The sequence below is a fragment of the Orbicella faveolata genome, unplaced genomic scaffold (assembly GCF_042242905.1).
Source record: "Orbicella faveolata isolate gen_17 unplaced genomic scaffold, um_ofav_v1 contig_35, whole genome shotgun sequence".
In the NCBI taxonomy this organism is placed as follows: domain Eukaryota; kingdom Metazoa; phylum Cnidaria; class Anthozoa; order Scleractinia; family Merulinidae; genus Orbicella; species Orbicella faveolata.
In genome coordinates this window covers 6,532,069-6,552,719 of record NW_028301564.1, presented here as the reverse complement: position 1 = coordinate 6,552,719, position 20,651 = coordinate 6,532,069, and the positions used below count along the sequence as shown (strand labels likewise).

General features: G+C 39.6%; 1 protein-coding gene and 2 long non-coding RNA genes across 3 annotated transcripts in view; all 3 read right to left on the bottom strand.

Annotated features, from left to right (window-relative positions):
* LOC149102779 (uncharacterized) overlaps positions 1-20,651 on the bottom strand; it is a 108,104-nt gene that overhangs the window by 53,885 nt on the left and 33,568 nt on the right. The gene's annotated exons all lie outside the window — the stretch shown is intronic.
* On the bottom strand, positions 1,101-9,008 carry LOC149102782 (uncharacterized). Its single transcript, XR_016201938.1, has 3 exons — positions 8,604-9,008; positions 2,946-3,066; positions 1,101-2,501 (listed from the first exon to the last, which is right to left on the bottom strand). It is a non-coding gene; the product is annotated as an uncharacterized LOC149102782 (long non-coding RNA).
* LOC149102781 (uncharacterized) lies at positions 9,056-10,771 on the bottom strand. The gene is made up of 2 exons (XR_016201939.1): positions 10,656-10,771; positions 9,056-9,243 (listed from the first exon to the last, which is right to left on the bottom strand). It is a non-coding gene; the product is annotated as an uncharacterized LOC149102781 (long non-coding RNA).

Here is a 20,651-nt window from a genome sequence, read left to right as displayed (position 1 = left end):
ATTACTGTAGTTTGTTCAAACATTTTATGGCTTACTATTTAGCTATCTTACCATTACCGATGTAACATCGTATGTACATCATAAATTCCCAGTTTCATTCTTGCTGTACATCGCAACCAAAAAAAACTTGTCAGATTTACCAAATCGTTACTGTAAACAGCTCCATGAATGCTCCTATCTCCGGCACTTCGCCAAAAAAAAAACAAAAAAAAAACTCTTGCACGCCTTGCGTGCCTATGTTTTAAACGTTAAGCGTCAAAATGGTTAATGTTATGACTTCTAGCCACAGGCGGCCCAAGCTCTCAATGTTATCCTTTTTTTTTTTCCTTTTTATGCGAACGTTCAGGCTAACGTGACATATGGCATGTACTATTACATAACGACCGAATTTGACCACGCGAAACATGACTCCCGCCTTGCAGTATATGGAGGTGTTGTGTTACAACGGTTTGAATTTAATATATAGATTTAGGCCAGCCTAAAAGCGGAGCTCCTCAGTTATTTTTCGGAATGTTGTTACTAATGAAAATAATCCAACAAGTACATGTATGAGGTAAATTGCGAATGATTTAATAGTTTCAGCCGGAACTAGTATTACATCAGCAGATCGAGGTGTAAGTTGGTGTGATTATGAAATATAGAGCCATGATTTCAAGGATTTCTTGGAAGCCACCAAAAATCTTGATCACAGAACAGAACTGTCTTCTGTGCTTTTTGGTGGCATTTCTTGTTCTTTCCTACCTTATTCAGAAAGACAAGGCATTGTTATTAATCATTATATTCTTCCTTAGTTAACATGGGGACTCCCACACAAAAGAAGTTTACACATTTTTTTGTTGTGGGGACTGATTGAAATGCTGTGGTTACAATATACTCAGTCCCTGAATCTCTACCAAATGAAATCTCACAAAAATACCAAAACAGTATACATATGTGAAAAGTTGGAAAGTTTTGTTTTCTAACTTGTCCCCAAAGATACATTTAGCCATCTTCACTATTGTATGGAGTCTCCTCCTGCTGGAAGGGCTTGCAATAAGCAAAATCACCCTCGCATGAATGGTACTTACGATATTTTTTTTTGCTGATCATGAATACTTGCATAGGCTTCTAATAATAATTTTATTATTCAATTTCAATGCGATTTGTTCTTTTTCTCGACTGGTATTGTGGACTACAAGAGCTGTTATTGGGTTCCATTAATTAATTTTGCTATGATTAAATTATACCAAGAATTATCAGTAAGCTAAGAGGAAGTTATATTATGTACATGTATTTTGTCTGCACTACACAACCAAATGCACTCCAAGGTTATCAGGCATAGGTACATTTGTCAGAAGAGCCCAGCATATCCAAGATATGTTTTGATTGACACATCAATTAAGATAATTTACAGCAAAATGGCTAAAAAATACATCAATATCCTACATGCACCAAAGCCAGACATGGGGTTATAAGGCAATCATTTAAACAACAGATTGAAATAATTTATAAATTAGAGAACACTATTTCTACAACAGAATGGAACAAATTAACCTTATCGGACATTGCGAATGGCAAGGCTGTCTGTAGAATGTCACAAATTTCTCAACCCTTTCTTTCTACAAAAATGCTAATCCTGCAACTTTGCTTAAGACCCAGTTCTCCATTTTGTGTTGGCAAAATATCAATTTATGCCATGTCCAATGCAGATTATCACAAAATTGATTTAAAAGCTCAATAAATATCATTTTAAAGCCAAAAAGCCAATTATTTAAACCATGAGTAAATTATCTCTAAGAAAAACTGATTAATTTAAAAGGCACTTAAAAATAATTAGTTAATATGTGTTTCTTAATAATGTAATGCAGTGTATCTGTCACAATGTTGCAGCTATGATATTACTATAAACAGGATGGGCTGCAGAACTGAACCTCCAAGTCAGTTTATTCAATGAACTTGGTGCAGAATCTATAATCCCATCAAGTTGTCTGTAAATACAGAGAAACCAAACAAAGCATTACAATCATAAGTAATGAATTACTGAACTCTTTTACATGTATGAACAGTGTATGTTCCATTAATATTGGGGATCTCTCAGAAGCTGCATCCATGATAAATTAATTTGTTCCCAGATGCATTTGTTTATAGAACTTTTCACAAATTAATATCTCTGTCATAACAGTGATGTCTGTGTTCTACAACAATTAGTACACAAGAAAAATACACTCAGTAAGATATTGTTTACAATAAAAATCAATGCCTATAAGCAATCATAAGGACCTTAAATTTATATTTCCTCAGAAATATCTCACCGGGACATGGTTGCTTTGAAAATCTTTGATGTTTTAATACAGGCTCCCCATCTGTAAACTGTTCATACATGTATATTGACTGACAGGAACAGGCATGTAATTCCTTTCTTTGATATACAGTGTACTTCATTGTTAGTTGTTTACTGAGTGTTAGTAGTGAATCAAATGCTAGGGGTTGGTACTCCAACTTTCACTGTGGCAGGCTCTGCCCTGAAATACAAAGTAAACTTACAGAACTGTTATGAACTTCGCCACTTGCTTTCAAGAGCAAATGCAATTTGCTTCAAACAAGAAACTGGAACATTGAGGGTTACAACAATGTGCACAGTCCCAATCACAGGGTCATCCAGGCTGTTTGGTTGTACATATAACTGCACAACTGTATATGAGTTCAGCTTCCAGAAGAAAATCAGAGTTTGTCAGGATAAATACTGATGTTCTTGCTTGTAAACTCAACGAATGACTGTGCAGTTCCAGAAGATATTCACACCCAACACCCATTCATGGCCAGTCTTTAGAAATTCCAAATTAAAGTATCAGGAATCAAGAGCTCTAATAGAGAAAAAACCTCCATGTGGGGTATGAATCTTTTCTTAAAGAAAACAATGTCTGAGAAATCATTAATTACAAAATAATGTTTAAGAAACATCTTACCTTTCAGAGAATTTTTAATCTACACTGTCTGGCCAGTTCATATACTTGACAAGTTGACACTGGGCGTGTTTTTAAATTTGTGCCCTTCAATATCACATTACTATGTAGCAGCACTGGTCAACTAAAAACAGCATAATTTGGTCAATTAATATACACTGTACATTATTAGGTTGAAATATTGGTGTAGATTGTTGCACATCAACAGATACAGAAACTATTTGCACCTGAATCATAACGAGTGAAAAATCGTGCATGAGACATTTACGAGTGAATGCCTACAAAAATGGACCTAAATCGCCTATCAACGGCACAAGTCGAAAAATTGATTTCGCTTGTATTTTGTCCATAGATAGGTCCTAGTAAGAATAGAAACGGACCATAGTTAGTTTCTGCTAATACAGCTTTCTTTGGTAGAAATACGCCAAAAACGATTTCGACCCGATTGGGCTCCAAATCTACTTCCGGTTTTGCTGAATTTTCCGAATTTTTGATTGCTTCGCGCTCCGCAGAACAGTTACTTGAGAATATTTCAATGGATTTTATATTCAGTTCAGGTCTTCGTAGTATGACTGAGCGAAAAATAAAATAAATCAAAGTTAGTTTTGAGCCCGAAAAGAGATCAAACTGACACGCAAAATTTTACAGTGTGTGGCAAGAGAATTATTGCTTAAAAACATCGCCATATTTTTCTATGGGCTATAACTTTAAATACCGTAAAAACACTTTCTACGGGTTAAATATACACCCACCTGTTAGGCTATCAAAAAACATCTCTGGGCAAATGGTTTCAAGTCGCCCGTCTTGGCCTGTGTTTCTCATAGATTTTGCCCAAAATCCGCCGTTGGAATGTAAACAATTGCGTGACGCGGATAGCCAATCTCGAGTAAAATATTCGTTTCCAGCAATCCGATGAAAGCAATTTTTGAAACGTTGTGTGGATAAAATAATGGAAAATGTTTTTTTTTTTTTGTTTAAGTTAGTATAAATATATATGTTTTTTCATTTGCATTGCAACACCCACGACATCCCTGATAAAGAACGTTGCTACAGTACTCCGGGAAATGATTTTAACACTTGTTTATTTTATTGATTTCACTGATAACTTACAATATAGTGGCAGTTTTAGAGATACACTTAACCAATCCTCTATGGTTTATGGCAATTGAATCATTGACTGACAAATAAAGTCAAGTGGAAATACCATAATTTCTATAAACTACTAACTGCGTGATGGCATCTCAGCTCTTCTAGCTGTGTAGAAAATTTGTACCTACACAATATGCTCAAACTCAGCTAGAAAACCTGGAATTTCTTGAATTGAATTAGCCCAGGAAGAAATTGCGTTTAAGTTTCGATCATACTGGGAAAAACTCCATCTTTTCTACTTTGGTTGTTTGATCAATTAACTGAAATTTGCAGATCATAACACTGGCAGACAAATAAACATTACAGTGGTCGATCTAGGACTAGGTTGACACTAAAGGAGTTTTTTTTGGATTCGTAAAAGTTCCTGGATTCATCAATTTTAGAGTATTCAGATTAGTAGGGGTTTACAGTGAAAGGATATTCGGATTCTTAACCGTTTACACACGACGATAACTCCGGGCACATTCATGATGGAATGGTTAACACGCAGTTTGTTGCCTCGACAACGAGAAACAAAATGCCTCCGAAAATAAGGCTAGGGGTAGGTTGAGACAGTCTGAAGTTTTCTTTCGACTCGCTGACCACGGTACTGTTGTCCATCATGTCAGGTCCCTCCAGGAAGTTATTCTGGTCTTTACTTAATATCTAGAACCGTCGAGGTTTTCGATCGTGCCATCGTCGTCATCTGCGCAGTATTATAAAAGTGATTATCTACACCTGAAACAGCACGAGGTAATCACCCAGCGACCGCCATCAAGTGGCCATCAATGTGCTTACGACTCGACTACCTGGACGACTGGATCATGTAATCCGCCATTTTCGTTCCACCGCAAACTCAAAAGATCACAGGCGGAAAAATATGCGGATTCGAGAGAAAATTGTTTACACGACAAAACTCTCCAGATTCAAAAGTTTTCGGATTCAAAGTTCCCACTTTAAATTCCGGGGAGTTTTTTTTTTCAGATTCGTCCACTTTTATGTAAACGGCAAAATCAATCCGGCACTGAAAAGTTCCGAATTCATCACGAATCCGGAACAATTTCCTCTCGTGTAAACCTACAATCCTGGCCATAAGTTGTTGGGACACCTCCGCCTTCTGCACGCTAAAACCCTCGATTTCAACTACGTCCTTAAAGTTTTAGAACAAAAGATGAATAGAAGCAAGTACAATTGACCCCCCCTCCCCCCTAGCAATGTTGCATGAAAACGAAGCTATTCTAAAGACTAGATCGGATGTGGGAAAAAAGGAAAAAGGGACAATAGAAAGTGGTTAGACAGTTGTGTTGGAACCAAACGCGATTGCTGAAAAATCGCTATTATTGGAATAAGACGTGAATATCTATCTTCTTGTCTCTTTAGTTCGAGAATACTGTTCTAGGAGGCGAACAATTCTTCAAACGTGGCTATTCTGAAGCTATTGTCAAGGATTTTTTTTCTTCAAGATTTTTATCAACATTGACAGGGGGAGGGGGGTAGGCGGGCTTGCGCGGTTTTGGTCTTAAGAGAGGCTGCCTGTGAAGTCATCTGCCGTAACTGTCCCAACACTTTTGACCAGGATTGTAGTCTTAAATGAACAGCGAACAGCCATCTTGTTTTGTTCGCGGAAGTCGGTCACGGAAGAGCGAATTTCAATGAAATATGTATATATAATTTGATTAAGCAATTAGCCAAAAATAGGTTGGCCGCCAAAACAGTTTAGGGTTTAGCTTAACTCTAACCTTAAGTTTTAAGACCGAAGAAGAAAAGAAAAAAAAGCATTGAGCATTTCAGTTGTTTGAAACAGAAACATTCGCGCACAATGAACTATATGTATAATACGTGCGTAACCTGGAAAGCAATCCGTCCAGCACAGTAATTGTTCAAATTAACAGCTTACCGAGACACTCGCAATGTCGATGCCTCTTATTTACGATTTAAACTTTTAGGATTTGTTTACTTTACTTTTTCCAACTTTTTAGAAGGAGAAAAGGCACTAAATGTGTTGGTACAAATAAAAAGGTTTAACCGAAAATCTTCTTTCTAGAACTCGCTCTTGTAATTAAAATGATCAAAGAAAGAACGACAGCTTAAAACGACATAGCAGTAACACCCGAACTCCAAGTAAATTGCTTTTAATTGACGTTTTTAATTAACGAAATTTCCAAAGCGATGACTTTCAAAATATTAAAGTTAAAAGTGGTCCATTATGTGTTTCTTTTTTCACCCAAATGTTCTAAGATAGCCATCTGCGGTTTGTTGGAAACGAATAATGTTTCACGGTGACCGCCCGCATCACGCAATTGTTTACATTCTCACGGCGGTTCAGGGAAAAATCTATGAGAAGCACAGGCCAAGGCGGGCGACTTAAAACCATTTGCCCAGAGATATTTTTTGATTTTCAAACAGGTGGGTGTACAGTTAACCCGTAGAAAGTGTTTTTATGGCATTTAAAGTTATAGCCCATAGAAAAATATGGCGATTTTTTAGTGCTATAATTCGTTTGCAACACATCGTAATATTTTGCGTTTCTGTTCGATCTCGTTTCGGGCTCAAAAGAAACCTCGATTTATTTTATTTTTCGCTCAGTCATACCATGAAGACCTGAGCTGAATGTAAAGACCATTGAAAGACTCTTAAGTAGCTGCTGTGCGACGCGCAAAGCAATCAAATTTTCAGAAAATTTAGCATAACAGGAAGTAGATTTTGAGCTCAATCGGGGCAAAATCGTTTTTCGCAAATTTCTCCCCAAAAAAGCTGCATTAGCAGAAACTAACTATGGTCCGTTTGTTTACTAGCTAGGGCCAATCTATGGGCAAAAAATGAGCAAAATCGATTTTTCGACTTGTGCCGTTGTTTGGTCCATAGTTATGGGCACTGGCTCTTACATGTACATGTAACAGCCCTCCACCTCAGAACCATCACAGATATGATATGATATTTTTAAACTCTCTGAAATTTCAGATTATTCAAGATTAACATATGCACATACATCATCTGGGGCAACCCTAAAACACTGAATTTGGAAACCGAAATCCGGAATCCAGAATCTGGAATCCGGAATCCGGAACCAAAAACCAGAATCTGGAATCCAGATATTATGAATGATGATAGAAATAATTCACTTCAGCAATTTCTAATAAATAAACATGAACAAAAATTATTTTGTTGTTATTTATTTTCTTGGCTTTACTTCAGCCACAGACTGTAATTGCTAAAAAATTATTGAATAGTTCTGAACAACCCTTAGCTATATATCTGGCCCGGTTGTTCAAAAGCTGCATAAAGCTATCCATTGGGTACATCACTATCCAGTCAGGGATACCGATTTTTTGGGTGGATAGAGTTACTCATAGCCTGCGAGCAGGCTCTAGTTTCTGTCTCTAGTGTCTCAGCAGGTTAAATAGGTGTCTAGTGTTTTTCTGCATTGGCATGTCACCAAGAGCCTTCATGCGGCTCTGCCACTCACACCCCCAGCCCAAACACGAGAGCCTGCTCATAGGCTAAGTTACCCATCTTTTGTTCAAGCTGGCCCTGGTGAGAGCCTGCTTCTTGTCTAGATCAAATTGCTCTGAGAAGACTGGTGAGCAGCACATTAACAACAAGCTATTATAGGCTATTGCAGTAAGTTTCTGGCAGCCTTTTAGCATCTTTTAACAACATGTGGTCTGATCTGTTAGCAAGTGAGAAGCAGACGGAAGTAAGTGTGCAACATTTCTACAAATTGTTTTAATATGATGGCCGCCAAGAATATGAAAGGCTGATTTGTAACAGTATCAGTGTGGAAATTGTGTTAATCTGGAATTGGTCTCGTAACTGTTAGAAAAATCAAATATCATATTTAGACCAGATGGGTTAGCCTTTGGACTTCGAAAGTGGGGGGCAGGATTGTCAATGTACGGGGGGCTGCCACTGACGGATATCCTGTTCTCTATGACATTTTCTATCTTGTTCAGTATCTACTAGACATAAAGGATAAACTTGTACTCCCGGTAAATTGAAGATCACTTATTAAACAAAATGGCAATTACCAGCAAGCTTATTTTAGACACTCTCGAGGTGCTTGGAATAAAATTAAGACGCACTTTACTGAGATTCTCATAATCATAGCCCTCACTAAAAATAACGGTTGCACGATTTCAACAGACGGGGAATTTTTGTGTCAAAAAAGGTTAAGTTTGAGGTCCTTTTTACTTGGCAGCTTACTCTTTACAGTCAAAAAGCTAAGCAAAACAATTTTCGTGTATTTGAAGAACTTATTTTCTTTGATTTGCGGATTCCGGTTTCCAGTTTCTGGATTCCGGTTTTTGGTTCCAGATTCCGGATTCCAGTTTCTGGCTTTTAGGGTTGCCCCATCTTTAACAGAGTGTTTGCTTCACATTCAGTTTACACATGGCTGTTATCCAGCATAGGCAGACTTATAAGTTTTCCTTCAAAAATATATTGCAACAACTATTGCATCTTTCATTACCTATTCTTGTGATGAAATGACACAAAATCCAAGAACAAGAAGTCATAAGCATAGAACTAACTTACGTGGTAGCGTTTACAGTTCCTCTTACTGTCTGCATATGCCGTCCATAAACTGGTGTTGCCTGGACAATGTACTCATTATTTTTCTGATCACACCTTTTAAAACGTCACTGTTATATAATTTGTCCTGAAAAAGCAATACATGAAATGTTATGCCTTTGGCACTCACCAAATACCTTTACATGATGTATAATGTACACCATATCAACATTCACAATTCTTTTTACTCTCATTGTAACTCTTTTGTGTCATTTTCCCTCACTTGAAGACGGGACTTCCACATTAGGTGATAATTTGCCTCTGGAATCTCTATGAATTCACAGGGAGTGATAACAATTAAATCGTGACTAATTTTAGCAAAGGAGGCGTTGAAATGTCAGATTTTAATGCTAAGTTTATACAGTAACTTTACATTACATAAAAAGAAATGCCTAATTCATAACAATTTAAAATAATCAACACTAAAACGAATGTAATTCTTTACTTGAAAATTATTCTCCCGTAATGCCCATGGGCCAATTACAGGCATTGTAAAAAGTCCTAACACAAAGTAAAAGGAAATTAAGAAAACTATTGCTTTTTTCCGGAAAATTGTAGCGACTGAAGACAATGATGGAACACTCTGAGAGTGCATTCTATCAACCTGATGAGATAAAATTTAAGGAGAATAGAGAATTCACAAAGTTATCTCACAATCAAATTGGTACAGGACAGGAGAAAGGAAACTGTACAGCCAGGAAGAAACTGAAACTTTCTTCGAAGAGCAAAAAAGTATGCATGCACAACAAAGAAAACAGTCAGTGACATTCATTTAATAAGTTAGTTAATAAAAAATTAGTGTGAAGAAGAGAGCAGAGAGAGAGAGAGAGTGGAGATAGGAGAATGCTCTCTCCAACTAAATTGTGTAGATATGTTTGTAAAAGTTATTCTTATTACCGAGAAATGGTCAGGGCAAGAACTTCTATTACACTGTTCAATTTACCGAGTTAATTAGTACCATGTCACTTAGTAGGAACATTTCCATATTAAGTGTAAATACCGCATTGGGGAATAACCTCTTACTAAGAAAATAGGGTCCATGTACCCCCAACCGAAAGCAATGGCACAAATAAAATGAAATAGCCAATCAAAATCAAAGCACAGCTTTATTTGCAGACAGGATTGCCATGCATAATCGTCTACTCGACATTTTGGACTATATAAGCATTTCACCAAACCGAACTAATTGGACAGACAACAAAATAAAACGAGGAAATCTACATTATAAACACAAGATGCATATCACTACATCTGAGCTCGAGTATCAACAGCAAATCCCTTCTCAATGAAAGGTGACCGAATAAAAGAGAGGATAATGATAATTCGTTTAAGCTTGCGGTGTTAAAGTTTAAAAACTATTCACGTTTAAATTTGAATATTACTGAGAGTCTGTATTTTTGCCGACGGCTTAATTTAGCTTTGCAGTCATTTTATTGGCAGTAGCTTCACCAGTCTTCAACCAAATTAACCTCGGAATTCACAAAAGCATTTCGCCAAACCGAATAAATTTAACTAACAAAACGAGGAACTCTCCACACTTTGTAATCACAATATGCAAATATTCACATAGGAACAAAATTAAATTTAGCAAATCCTGTTCGCTTCGGCTTAAAATGGTTTGTAAACCTTCCTTGGTTTTCAACAACAGAGGAAGAAATTTTAGCAGTCTACGAAGCGGCAGTGCTAACTAACCCAGAGAAAACTTCAAAACTCGCCCGGCCGTGTTTACAAGTACGATTTTGGTTAAGCTTATTTTCAGACGTGAGGTTATAAGCTTAAGTTGACGACGAAAATCGACAGAAAACTTAATTTGTTTACAACTTACAGCAACCTCCAAAGCGACCCACGTGTTATTGTTTAGAGACGAGCGAAATTAAAACGATGCAATTTTTAAAATCTCTTACAGCATGGCTTCAAATAAGGAAGACTTTTAATGGATACCAAATGAAAATAAGCTTATATCGCCGAGGCAACTTGTTAATTTTCATAGCAAACGCAACAACAAAAGTCACTTACCGCAAGTTGGCAATTCAGTTCGGCCAGTGTAAATCTTCCGGGCAGAAACTTGCAGCAAAAGTTGTGAAGACTGAACTGAAGTTATATTTTGGATAGATCAACGAATCAACCACTTCTTTCCGCTACGTTTACTGTTTTGTAATTTCGCTGAAACACTCGGGCACGTTTGATTTCTCTTGTTCATCACCTGACCAAATCAGGTGACTTTTGAATTTTCTTGCACGGCTTCACAGCATCACGTTCGCGCGAATTTTGAACTTGGCCATGGGGAGTTCCCCAGTCTTCTGAATCAATTTGTCGGGTACTTTCGCCTCCTTTCTATAGCCCTCGTTAGCTTTGGTTCACGGCATTGTTCGGTATTATTTCACCTCCTTTCTCTAGCCCTTGACTAGCTATAATTCACGGCATTGTTCAGTACTGTCTCGCCTCCTTCCCCAGCGCTGGCCCGCTCAGTCTTTTTCGCGATCTTCTTCGCTACTTCTTTACCTGTTAATTCTTGCTTTCTGTTTATTGCTTGAGTGGAACCCTGTCTTAAAAATATTAGATCAACCTCCGCTATCGTTTATCGTTAAAAATCCCGCCAAGAAAAATGGCATTCTCCCGCTACAAACCGAGGGTGCATGTCTCTGTCAACCTATTAGCTGGAGTATGGCCGCCATCTTGCGCGACTCCGTCGTCGTCGTCGTCGTCGTCGCCGCCGTCGTGCGTACGCGCCCACGAGCAATACCGCTAGCCATGATAACCATGAGAAAATCAATTCATGGGTTTCCTTTTCTTCCCTATATGGGTATGGGGCTCCGCTTGGCGGCCCTTCGGCCGCCGGAGCTCCGCTATAAAGGTTTGTATGGGAATGCAACGGCTTTGCTTGAAAAGCCAATTATTCTTATATTTTGTGAATAAAATCTACTTACCCTGTTGCTGTGTTGTATTCTTTGCTGTTTGCCAGCTCCTCGGGCCGATCTAACGCGATTTCGGCGAGTTATCGTTCTGTGGGTTTCCACCACTAAAAGAAAGACAAGGCCGGACACTGATTTCCGGAGTGCCCGCCGCTCGAAGCGAATAAATCCACTGAAAATAACCCTGCCGGCTCAATTCCTCCGTAGAATCGAAGAAGAAATGTTGAAGTTCCATGTCAGTTCACTCGCTACGCGATTCCGTCCACAACGCCTTCGCAACGATACATTTATTTCGAGATTGCTTCGCTCGCAAACTCGAAAACAGCCGCGTCACAAAAGTTAGGACACTTTCGCGGTGTTGGGTAACTATAATTAGCCCGACCGGGGGTAGTCAGCAACGATTTGTCAACGGTCAAACCAAAATGCTCCCCGGGTAACCGGGCACTCCCTTTATGGGTTTGACAACTAAAGCACGAGGGTACCCGGGGAGCATTTTGGTTTGACCGTTGACAAATCGTTGCTGACTACCCCCGGTCGGGCTAATTACAGTTACCCAACACCGCGAAAGTGTCCTAACTTTTGTGACGCGGCTGTTTTCGAGTTTGCGAGCGAAGCAATCTCGAAATAAATGTATCGTTGCGAAGGCGTTGTGGACGGAATCGCGTAGCGAGTGAACTGACATGGAACTTCAACATTTCTTCTTCGATTCTACGGAGGAATTGAGCCGGCAGGGTTATTTTCAGTGGATTTATTCGCTTCGAGCGGCGGGCACTCCGGAAATCAGTGTCCGGCCTTGTCTTTCTTTTAGTAGTGGAAACCCACAGAACGATAACTCGCCGAAATCGCGTTAGATCGGCCCGAGGAGCTGGCAAACAACAAAGAATACAACACAGCAACAGGGTAAGTAGATTTTATTCACAAAATATAAGAATAATTGGCTTTTCAAGCAAAGCCGTTGCATTCCCATACAAACCTTTATAAATTCAAACCGTTGTAACACAACACCTCCATATGCTGCAAGGCGGGAGTCATGTTTCGCGTGGTCAAATACTCGGTCGTTATGTAATAGTACATGCCATATGTCACGTTAGCCTGAACGTTCGCATGAAAAGGAAAAAAAAAAAAAGGATAACATTGACAGCTTGGGCTGCCTGTGTTCTAGCCATGAAATCAAAATCTCTTGTGTCTCTTGCTTTCTGTAAAGTTATGGTTATTTATTTATTTATTTTTTTTGCTACTTAGTTCTAAACGCCTATACTCAATTCTGTTAAGGCGCAAATTTCGGAGCTATCATTAAATGTTACTAACACTAACAATATTAAATTGTGAAAATTTCGTCTTTATTTCATATTTCAGCATCTTAGAATTTAAGACCAATATTCGCTTTTGCCTGAAAAGTGACGTACGCTCTTCTTATCGTAATTTCGGCATATCAGACTACAATAAAACCGTCAAACAGCCGGTAACCTTTAAAATCATGTAAAAGGGCAAACAATTTGTCCTAGCTGTCTACTCTCTTTTTCTCATGTATTCGTGTTTTGTTGTCCACCAGAAAAGCCCCTTTTAGTGTCTAGTTCGGAGAATGAAAATGCCGAAAGGCGGATCATGGATAAGAGAAAACGCGCTCACTCCCCGTCTGAATATTCTGACTCTTACTCTGAGCCTAAGCGACCTAAGCCTGCCAAGACCCCCAAGAAGGTGCAAAAGCCAGTTTCAGGTTTTCTTAGTGTTAGTGCTGTCCAGAAGTTCACAATTACCAGAAGTCTACACCTGACCTTATCTAGCACTGGGGCGCATGCGTGTGTGTTTTATTTTATAATCATTCCGCTTAAAATATATTTATTCATAAATGTGTCGGTCGCAGGGTACAGTTGAAGTCGTCATAGCATTTAGCCCCAAGCCCCATTAACATAGATGTAGACTTCTGGAATATTGAACTTTTGTTGATGGTTATTATCGAAAATAGACTTTTACAAAAATGTTAAACATTTTATTTAAAATTGGAGGTTATAGCGCCGAAATAACCCTGAATCGTCACACGTATACTCGTCAAAATTAGTACGTTAAGATTACGAGCGGCCTTATTTTAGAGAAACGTCAGAGACAAATGTTTGTAGCGACAACGACATATTAATTTGTACAGAAAAACGACAGCGACAATTTCCTCCGCTGGTTAGGCGACAAAGGTACACAGAAGGATGCGACAAGGCGACAAGACTACCCCCCTTGGAAGGCCTCACTGTAGTTGTTTATGCATCACTCTCCCGGGCAACCGCGGGGCATTTGCTCACGTTGTCAGTTCCGCGGGCGCTGGGCATTCGCGTACCCCCTGGGGGGGGGGGGGGCGGGCATTCGACACAAGTGTTTTCGAAAGTACCATGGATGAGTTCATCGGGAAAGACGAGGCGTTTGTCGAACAATGGCTTGTCCGTCAGGGACTAGAGAAACTTGTAGATGTTTTTAAGGTATCATGGTAGGTGGATTGACAGTGTTTGGAAATCGCGCTCTTACGCTGGCGCTTTGAAAGAAAGTCCCATCAAACTATACATTTTCTGAAAGCTTAATAGTTATAGAATACAATCATATCTTTGAAATTTTCTAAAAAGTTATTGTCGCAGTGATATTAAAAGAAATACCCGGAAACATTGCTTCGCTTAAACTGGTTCGCTTCCGCGCGTGAATTATCGGAGCGGCGCGATTTACATCGGAAATGTTTTCTCACACATCACCCTCAAAAATCGTGTCTGCGATTTTCCAGATGTGGTTTGGTTTTTTTCTACACCCTCCTAAACTTTGATATTTTTAATGCGGACGTTTCCTTCTACAAAAGAGGCCATAACTTTGAAACGGAAGCGAAATTAAACAAAGCCCGACACGGTTTTTCGAAGGAGGTATCCTAGAACATACCTGCCGATTTTCAGCGAATTCCATCGGAAGACGCGCGTAAACGAACTAAAAATGTTTATCCTTATATGCAGTTTTATTTTATCGAGAAAAACACGAAAAACCTTTTATGAGATTTGTATGAATAGATGTTAAAAATCCCCTCCGCACTGACAGATGTCGGCATGGGTCAGTTTACCACAACAATGGGTTATGACAACTTGAAATAAACAGACGACTAATATCCTGGCGCCGAAACCCACGTCGCAGTGAAGTCGTCCGAGGAGGGACAAACTACAAGTTAAACTGCCGTGATCTTTTACTCAAAAGATTTCGCCGGCGGCATTGGTATTATGTTCCTTAAGTTTAGGCTCTTTCGTTCTCCAGACATTTTTTGAAACCATGCCTCGTGAAGCCAAAAAGCATGAAAAAGAGGAAATCTCGAGGTCTACATTGTCAACATCTACATCTGCGCTTGACTCTCTCGTTGTGGAAGTTTCGGAATCGCGTCCGTTCTACAACAATTTCGTGCGACTAGCACTTGTTGTATTTTGTCCTTTAGCTTCATTGGCGGGACTAGTGTCCTCGAGTTCCTTCAACCATTCTTCTTGGTTACAGTGCGACCCACGGTCGCTCAGAGCCAAAGATCTTGTTCGACGCTGAACCTGTTGGTTCCACCAGGATTTTCGCCTTTTCGGCCTCTGCGAAGACGAAAATGGGCAAGAATTTTTCGTCCTGACATAAAGAAAATTGGACAAGAGCGAAAGCCAACTTGCGATGAAACAACCAGATCAGGAACAGTTCGCGTGCACAAATGAAATGTCACACCGCAATTCGCGTTACTTGTGACAACTGGCGGTGAATTTTAATTAGAGGCGTCAACGCGCTGTAAGAGGTTAATAATATTCAAAAATAGTTTTTTTGCTTTAACTTAAAAAGTAAAAAAGCCCTTTCCCCCATTCTTTTTGCAAAATGTTTATCTCAGTCTTCTCAATTTGAACAGCCAAAAAAGATTTTTCGCATTTTTCGTAAAAATCCACCTACCAGGATACCTTAAAGGTATGTTTTCTCAATTTCAAATATTTCTTCATTAATTGTAAGCGTATAAATATAAGCGACAAGGTGAACTATATTTTGTTTATCACAAAACAATCACTGTCGTGAACACGACTATTTCACATTTCGCATTCAAAACTAACCTAGCAGTTTTTATATTCATGAAAGTGGAGTTAAAATACTTAAGGGACCGTTCATTTTTTATAAGGTAGGGGGGGCTGGTGGGATTTGGGGGGGGCCATGCGAAAAAAAATGGCTTTCGAGGGGGGGCCATCCCAAAAAAATAAGGGAAAAAGGGGGGGTCACGTGAAATATTTTAGTAAAACTTTAAAATGGCATAATGTTTGAATATCCAAAAAATTGCTATAGAATAAACATAGAAGGCAGGATACAAATTTATTACAAACTTTCTTTCTGCTTTAAAAAAAACGTTTGGCGACAAAAAGCATTTGTAGCTACTGAAAAGAAGTAGTTAACACTGTTATTTTCGAATGCAACTTTCACTGGCACTCATCTTCATCTCCGCTGTCGTCGAGTTCTTCGTCGCCGCTTGTGCTGCTATGGGAGTCTCTTTCACCAATGCTGCAAGAAGCAGCAATGCTTTCCGTCAGAGTGTACTCTTCAGGGTACATGAAGGTGTAAACATAATCTCTGACTTCCCGCTCAAGGTTGGTGGTGATTCTGCTTCTTGCAGCATTGGCGAAATAATTCCCTTCCAAGAGCTGTGCGACGTATGGCCCATCTCTTCTAAATATCGACGTGGCAACATCCTCAACTTTAAGACACTCTACCGGGACGGCCGTTCTAGGAGGGTACACAAGGCATTGTGGAAGATCATTTCCTAGCGGGTTTCCAACACAGATTCCATAAACTCGTTGGACGTTGTTTTCAGTCCGCTTCCTCTTTCTTTCATTTGACTTTCTGCGGTTTTCTTTTTTCCTTCTCCTTTTGTTGATGTGCTATTTGAGTATGCCTTTGAATATGCTGTTATAATTGCTCTTCTTATTTTCTAGTGCTTCCATGTCCTGCGTGACCTTCGTCAACTTAGCTTCTGTACATTTGATCTGTTTTACATTAAAACTGTGGGCAAATTCTTCGCCCTGCTTTAAAGCAAGCCCATTGGACTGAAAGAGTGTGGAATCGTGTTCCTTTACATCTTTCAATATGACATTCAACTTTTCCACCATTGCTCTGTGCTCTTTGATGGAGAAGTTCAGTTTTCTTCCATCACTGGGCTTCAACTGGTACCCTTGCATGGAAAACTCACTCGCCCTTTCTGAACAGCCATCCGCACCTAGAAAAATTGCTTCTTTTGCTTGTAAGATGTCAAACTGCCTGGATCGTTCAGCTGTAAACCTTTTCTTAAACGACTCGTCGCTTTCGCCATTATTGCGCATTTTGGAATGAGCCTCTTTCATGATGCTCATGTAGCAATGCGCTCTTTCCCCGATTGGATTAACAATATAAAGAAGAAAGAGCATGTAAGTGGCAGGCTGGTTTTATCTGACCCAGAGAGCGTTGCTCTATTTGCAGATAAGTTTATTGTCAAATCGAAGTTTGTGGTGGATTATCTTCAGCATCTTGAAGTGCTGGAATTTAAAAGGAAAAAGAGAGCAGAAGAAAAGGCAAAGTTAAGTAGGGAGGAGGATTATCCTTGGACTGAGTTGTGCGAAGATCTAACCAAGCTTAAAAAGCTACGTGTTCCAGAACTAAACAAGTACTCAAACCACCACGGGCTGAAGCAGCATTTGAAAAGCAGCAAGAGTGAGAAAGTAAAGGCAATTGTAAGACATTCATGCTTGCAGCAGAAGAGTCCTCTCAGAGCTGGCCAACCAACACTGAGAAATGCCAGGACATTGACACAAAATGACAACAGGGCAAGTGCTGACAGCAGTGAAACGGATGAAAGTGACAATGATGAGTATGACAGTTATGCCATTGACTCTGGGGGAGAAGATGACTCAAGTGACGTCGTTCTTGCATTCATCAATTCAGATGAGGAAGATGCCAATTAGAGGCCAAATGCCACACGCTCAGGGCGAGCCATAACTAGGAGATCCGAAATTGACTTCTCTTTCTTTTGATTTGTTTTTTAAACAACAGCTCTCTGTCGTATGAAGATTGTAAATATTGTCTTCATAGTGAGCACAATAACGTGAAGTAGGGGGATAAAAGAGAAATATTAAAAAAGTTGAAATCTAAATATTGTTTGTTCAATTTTTTTTGGGGGGGGGTCATCCCAAAAAATGTCCGCTATAAGGGGGGGCCATGTGAAAAAATTGGTAAGCTGAGGGGGGGTCATGCGATTTTTAAATGGTGCTTCCCAAATCCCACCAGTTCCCCCTCCCTCATAAAAAATGAACGGTCCCTAAGGTCTGCGAATTCAAATGATGCGATCTTCAGGACAGATCGTGCGAGCTGAAAATGCAATGCATCATCACGCTCTCCTCTAGCAAGCTGTTAAAAACAAAATATAAAGAAATAAATATAATCAGAATCAACTAACACGTACTGTTGTCCTTGAAGTCTTACCGTTGCATTAAAATACTGAACAGTTGAACGTTTTATTCACTGATTAATAAAAAAAAAACTGCATAGGTGTTGGAAGACGACGAACCCGGGGGCGGGGCATTTGCCCTCTTTCTTCGTCCCCAACCCGGGGCATTTAGACAGCTTATGTGTCCCCGCCCCGGGGTACTTGCCCATTTTTTTTTTTAAAAATGCTAATGCGCGGGGGTTAGCCCGGGGGGGGGGGGGATGGGCACTGCTGGAATTGACTGACGCATTACGCGCAAGTCTATTGACTGTATTGCGTGTTTTACATGCCATTGTTCGTCTAAGTTCAGGCAAAAATCCTGGCAGACTTTGGTTTTTCTGCGGATGATGGAGATTTCGACATACGCTTCCAGCGTTGTTGAGTTCGCTGTCACCGGTAGTTTCTTCAACATCGGTTACGACGGGGTTTAAATTCGCCTTTAAGAAACGGACTAGCTCAACGGTGTTCCGAATTTTTAACGCACACTTCGCACAGACTCTGGAGGAATAATTTGTATTGTTGGAAACGGGAAGTCCCAGATCTTCAGATAAAAGTTCAGTCCAGAGGCCGTTTCTCAGCACCTTTCTCCCTGGGAAGTTTAAATAAGTAATTCTCCGTGGATATGTGCTAAATTTTGTCACCTTTTTGTACTTTGCACCCACAAAGTCGACAGCAATCCCCAGAGCACGACCCGTTTTTCGATTTAAGTACGGAAGCAAGCTTCCTAGGTGTTTCTCTTGTGGACTACGTCGAAGAGTGACCTTAGCTTTGCTTACGGAACTCGCCCGACAAAAGAATTTGGTATTCGTAAACATAACGCAAAAGTTTGCGCAATCGGTTCATGTTACTCCCGCGAAAAACTAGTCGATTTTAATTGGTTAATTAGATTACTTTTGAAAAATGTCCTCAAGAGTCTGCAGTCTGTTTTTCTTCTCGTGCTTGCCGCGCCCATGTCTCGCCCCATTCCCCTTTAGCCAAAACGTCTCGCCCCATAACCCCATTCTCAGCCCTTTTCGCTCCTCTTAGCCGGCAGGGCCTTTGCACGAGAATCAAAGGGCTCTGGGGACATAGGATTTTCGACTTAATTTGGATTTTTTTGATTGGCTGTTTGAAAACAAAGAAATCTTGAACGGAAGTTAGAATGTTCGAGCCGATTGCTGGCGCGAAAATATGAAACAGCTGTGACCAGCGGTGTTGAACGGTGTTTAAAATGGAGGACAAGGAGGATTTGGGCCATATTGTTTAACTCACGGCTCAACACTTGTCGCTGTTGCAACTAAACGGTCTTTTTAGAAACCCCAGTCGATATTTTTGGCGAAGAAAACAGCAAAGAGCCGGAAATTTCAAAAGTGCTTGAGTTTTTTTGAACTGGGTAAGATATTAAGTTTGGCGATGGTTTACCAACGAAACTTTGCGAACCATGTACAGAAAGGTGAAGAATATTTAAGAACTCCGTTCATTGTTGCTGGCATCACTTTCTTCGCAGGAATTATCGATCGTAGAGTCTTGTGTGAAAAGAGTTTGTGGCTCGCAACAGGTTGGAGAATCACCTTCGTCGAGTCAGCACTCGACGAAGAGTGAACCGCGGAAGTGTCGAAAGTCGTCGGATGTGTCTTTTCCTTGAGGCAGCTTGAGGGCGATCGACATCACAACAAAAATCCCCCTCAGTTTAGACCTATTGCTTCCAAAAATAACACGACTGCACTACAGCGTCTTCCACAATTTTAAAAAGTTGCAACCTTTTATAAATGCGGGCTTACGGTTGGTGTTTCAGAAATATGTCTAAAATATATTACTGTATTGTACTTGAAGGAAAACGGTGTGTAAATGGTTTTGTTTCCTGGCGAATAATAATTTGTTAGCATATCTTTTTGCTTTGGTATCAATGGAAGGAACCATGGAAAGGCCAATAAGTGATTTCCACTTTTCTTTGCTGGCCCCAATCTCCAAACGGGGAGGTGGAACTGATGATAATGATGATAAGTGGATAATGTTTCAGCTATATACTGATGCAAAAAGTTAGGAAGTGTTCCTTTTGCAGTCAGGTATAATTAAATGATTTAGGTAAATTAGGGTTTTGAAAACCAGGTCTCCGCAAGGCATTAATTTCAAAACAAATCTGTCACTGCATAAAACTATACACATTCAATTCTCAACTCTGATATATGTGCAACTGAAAACAGACATTAAGATATTCTGTTTGTGTTTACCACCTGATAACTGATCACTGAGAGACTGCAATCAACCCCTAAAAATGAAGAGACCTTTTTACCGACATTGAGGGGAGAAAAATATATCCGTTTCATCAAGTCTCATATAAAAAATTTGGAGCAATTTGAGTTTTACTAAATAAATGACCTGATTTTCTCATTTCATGGGTACTTAAAAAATTAGTAACTGAGGAAATGTAAACACTAATAGTAATGGATTAGAAAATATGCAATGTGTTTATCACTTACAAAATAGGGGTTTAAGCAATGAAATTTTCACTTTTCAAGAACAAGTGGTCAACCTATAATTTCTCCTTACTGTAGCAGTAATGCATTTTCAAGTAGACAGGCCAAGTTAAGAAAATCGTCAACCTAGGGATACTGTTTTGAGGTCACATTTTCTAATAATATTGTC